This window comes from Petaurus breviceps, unplaced genomic scaffold (genome assembly GCF_028583685.1).
Source record: "Petaurus breviceps papuanus isolate PSGF00001 unplaced genomic scaffold, PetGlider_PUasm1.0 173, whole genome shotgun sequence".
Classification (NCBI taxonomy): domain Eukaryota; kingdom Metazoa; phylum Chordata; class Mammalia; order Diprotodontia; family Petauridae; genus Petaurus; species Petaurus breviceps.
In genome coordinates, this window is record NW_027185759.1 from 22,210,017 (window position 1) to 22,215,101 (window position 5,085).

Sequence of the window (5,085 nt, forward strand, 5' to 3'; positions counted from 1 at the left end):
GAAGGAAGGAAGGAAGGAAGGAAGGAAGGAAGGAAGGAAGGAAGGAACCAAGTATTCATTTATTAAGCACTCACCATGTGCCTGTAAACACCGTGTTGAGCATTCCAACAACTCCATGACAGGAACAGAACAGATACAGTATCTGTCAATCTGACAAAGGCCTTTGTTACTGTCAGTCATGGGGGCCTTGTGGAATGGTGAAATCGGCTGCCTGCCGAAGTTTATGAGCTGTGCACACCAGTTCCATGATGGCATGGTCCCACGAACTCTGGATGTGAAGTATGATACTCTTATGCTTTTCCAGTTACCAATGGAATGAAACAGGGTTGTATGCTTACTCCCATTCTCTTCAGCATAATGTTTTCCCTAATGTTGTCAGATACCTTCAGTGGGGACAAAGACGGCTTCAAGGTCGGCTTTTGTACTGATTGTAAACTATTTAAACTTGAAGAGGTTACAAGCCAAGACTAAAGTGGAGAGGTAGCTGGTGCATGGCTTTTTGCTCAAAATTGATTGTGCACTCATTACATCCTCTGAGACCAAGCTGCAACAAACTGTGGATCAGTTCTTTGCTGCCTGAGTGCATTTAGACCTGACAATTAACACCGAGACAACAGAGGTCCTCCACCAGCCAGCACTGTACCATCTTTATGGGGAACCATTGGGAACAGTAAGTGGAGAAATTTTGAATGCAGTGGGTCAGTTCACTTATCTTGACAGTTTAATTTTTAGGGACATTCACAAAGATGGCAAGGTTGATGTACCCATTGAGAGAGCTAGCTCAGCCTTTGGGAGGCTCAGAAAGAAGGTGTGTGAGAGAAGAGGTTATCAGGCTGCATACCAGACTGAAGGCCTGCAGAGCTATTGTGCTGACTATGCTGATGTATGCCTGTGAAACCTATCTGTTTATCAGTGCCATACTGGAAAACTGAACCACTCCCACTTGAACTGTCTCAGGAAGATCCTGCTGATTACCCGGTGAGATAAGGTGCCACACCTTGAGGTCTTCTCTAGGGCTGAAATTCCAAGCATTTGAACTCTATTGCACAAAGGGCAACTCCAATCGGCTGGCTGCCACATGGTTTATGCCTACACAAAATAATGTTTTATGTAGAACTTGTACAAGGTAAGTGCTCATGTGGTGGGCAGAAGAAGTGCTTTAAGGATACTCTCAAGGCTCTAAAGAACTTTAGTATAGACTGTATGATATGGGAAGGGCTTACACAGGACTGCCCATCTTGGCATGTCTGCATCAAAGAAGGTGCCATACTCCATGAGCAAAGCAGAATCACAGAAGTACAAAGGGTGGGTGAGCTGCTCATATCCAGAACCACCTCCCCTCTAAATGTTCTAAAGGACCCTTTGTACTGGGTCTGTCATAATGCCTTCAAAACTCATGTTGCTCTGAATAGCCTCAGCCAAACACACCAGACCCTTACTACAGCATTTTGATGTCATTTGTCTTCCTTCAAAAACAAAGGAAGAACAGCTATAAACATCTATGTACCTGGAGTTGTGCTAAGTGCTGGGAATACAAATATAAGAAGAACAACAAGTCAGCCCTTGCCCTCAAAGAGCTTACATTCTCGTGGGGGAGGTGCTAAAAATGATAATGATGTGTGTGCAGAGAAGGGAAGAAGGCACCCAGCAAGAGGTCCTGGCTTTGGGGTCTAGACAGTCAGGCACAAGACTGGGAAAAGAAAGAACGGGGTTGCAGCAAATTTCACCTAAGGTTAAAAAGAAACACAAAATACTTAAAAATAAAAAGGAGAGAATCGAATGATATAATAAAAGAAGCAAAGATATTCCTCTCCCATAGCCCTTGGTCAAACTTTCCCCAAGGGTCTGCACATCTGAAGTAGAACATAAACTCCCTGAGGTTAGGGACTGCTCATTTTGAATCCCAAGGATCAAACACAGTGTCTTAGACATGGTAGGTAGCCAATAAATGTCTGTTGGTTTGCAGAGTCAGGCTGTGAAAAGAATACTGAATTTGTAATCATGGGTCGTGTGTTTGAATCCTACCTTTCTAAAGACCTTGGACAAATCATTGCCCATTTCTGGGCCTCAGTTTCCTTGTCTATAAAGTGAATGGGTTGCCCTTGATAATTTCTAATGTTCCTTCCAGCTCTAAATCAATTATCTTGTGGTAGGAAAGAGGAAGAAAACATAGATAAGGAATGCATGTTATTATTATGATTTTCCCCCTTAACTTCCTCCTAGTTCTCTAAACTTCCTGCCTCTATTCTGCTCTCTTCTACAGGAGGGCTCTCTGCCTCCCAGCTGCTAATGACTTCCCTTTCCCATTACATTCACCTCCTCTCTGTAATATTGTCATGTATGTTCTACAAAGGGCAGGGGCTGATGGTTTTGTTTGTTTGTGTTTACTTTTCTTTTAATTTCTGGAATATAACATAGTGACAGCACTTTAAAAATGCTTATTGACTGAGTGAGATATATACAGAAAACTCAAATGCAGATAAAAGGTGATTTGGGTAGGGAACGCATTAACAATTGAGGAATCAGAGAGGTGATAAAAAGAAGATGGCATCCAGAGAGTCTGGATACAACCTAACCTTTCTGATTGTCAGAGGAAGGAAGCAAGGGTATTCTGGGCAAGGACGATAACCATTGCAAAAATACAAGAATGAGAAACAGAGGATCATGTCTTAGGAACAGTAACCAGTCCTGTTTTAACTGAAGGGAGCTTGAATGAGATTAACATATAGTAAGACTGCAAACATAAGTTGATGTCAGGATGTGAAGGACTTTAAATTTTCAATAGAGCAGTTAAGAGCTGATCCTAGATGTAATAGGGAGACAGCCATTGGAGTTTACTGAGAGAAAAGGAGTGATGCAGAATCTGCTTGAGGAAAATGAATACGACATATATAGGAGGGTTGGAGTGGACTGGAAAGAGCCTGCAAGCTGGGACAACAATGAGAAAGTTCTGGCAAGACATTGCATGACTGGAGAGAAAGGATTCTGCTAGAGAGATCTTGTTTTGAAAGAAACAAAAAGATTTGGCAAGTGATGGGATTTGGCGTTGAGGGAATATGTGAAAGTGAGAAATCAAACCTGACAATCAAGGTTAGACCTAGGGTGACTGGAATTCTGCCTAAATTGTGTCTAACAACCTTTTCTCAGAGATGTGTGATACAGTTATTTTCTTTCCAATCCGTAGATTTCTTTCTTTTCTCTCTTTTTTTGAGGCAATCCAGCTTAAGTGACTTGCTAGACAAAGCCAGGCAGTATGTAAGGTCAAGATTTGAACTCAGTTCCTCTGGACTCTGTCCACTAGGGGCCACCTAGTGGCTCAGATTTCTCATTATCATTCCACTTATGTCAGCTGAGTTAATATAAGAACTTTTAAAAGTTTTCTATCATTTAATTGCTTATTTTGCCCTTTATACTCTCTTCTAAATTTTGTCTTGTTGAGGATTCTTTCCCTAACTCATCAAAGCTGTCCCATTTTCCTTGATATATTATTATTTCTATTTTTAAAAAAGTTGACATTTTCATATTTAGCTCATTTATCTGTTTGGAATTCATTTTTGTTGTGGTACAGAGTGTACCACATTTAATCAAGCTGAAGTTAGGCCGTTGTCAAGTTTATGTATGGTATCCGATAGGTGATTAATAATGATTGATTTATACGGGCAAACCATTTTTCTCTTTTCTTCCCCTCAACTCTTATTAATCAGTTGAAATCTACTAATTGAATTGTTTGAACGAATTCAGTGCCCCACCACACCATTCCTCCTAGCTGCTTGTGTGTGTGTGTTGTAGATCTTGGTATGCATTTTTATCTGAATTGATTTATGTATTTAAGCAAAGTTATATAGTTCATTAGTAAACTATTGTTTTTCACATTTTTTACAATTCAATATTACTCTTTCAATGAATATTTACAAAAGTGGAATTGTGTATAAGCTGATAGACCTGTTTCAGAAATAGGAAGAGAATATGAACTGATAACTTAGTGCATTCACTGGAATTGATACAAATAAAAGGGATAAAAAAAGGACAAATTTCAGATCACAAAAGAATGATCATGCAGGTGTTTATTAATTATAGAGTTAAATGCCTGGCTAATTTTCGGTATGTTGACAATAGAAAATCAAGATGTTTATAATTTACTTATTTGCATATTATGTTAATTTTCATATCAATACCCTCTGTAAGAGAAAATACACATTGCATATATTAGTTCAGTTATTCATTAGGTTTCATTTTCTTGAAACTTAGTCATTAATCTAATATAACAGTAATTTGCATGTCTCCACAACATGAAAGCTCTTAAAAAAATCATTGTGATATCAAGGCAAGGTAATTTATCTTGAAAACAAAACTTTAACATGAAAATTACATTCTGATAATGCATTCTGTCTTAGTCTATCTCCCTTCATTGGTTCTGAATTCATAAACATTTAATGTGTCCTTACCATCTAACACCAAAAAGAATTAATTTAACTTATAAAAATTTTATGTTGATTCTGAAAGTCTGAATAAACAGTATAAAAACAACAAAAAAAAGAAAATCCTTGTAACTCATACCCTTTTATACCTTGACACGTATCTAATATTAATGCACAAATTAAGTTCTTTTTTCTAATTCCATTATATCATGATGCTAATGTCTTAATATATTTCTTTATAAGGAAATGGCCAGTACTATATTCCTCAGTAAATCTCTCCAGAATATGAGTGAATTTTACACATTAGGGTCTGTTTTTTTTTTTTCCATGTGTGCATGTACAGGTAAAGTTTACTATTTAACTATTCATTTTGACAACATTTGATTCTAAATTTTATGGGATGGGCCTGAGAGTTTCATCCCCTCTCTATCCCTTGTATTACTGCTTTAATCTAGGAGCAGACTCCATTCGCGGTGAAAGTTTTTCTCTTCCACTCAGGACCTACCTTAGGCATAAAGGCTTCCCTGAGAGCTCCTGTGGATGTGACCACTCCCCTTTTCATTAATTTAGAGGTTCCTCTTATGTCCTATTAGCCAATATACATGGTGACCTTCAATGGCTTATCATTTTTCTACGTCTGAACAGCATCCATTTGGCTATTTTTCAA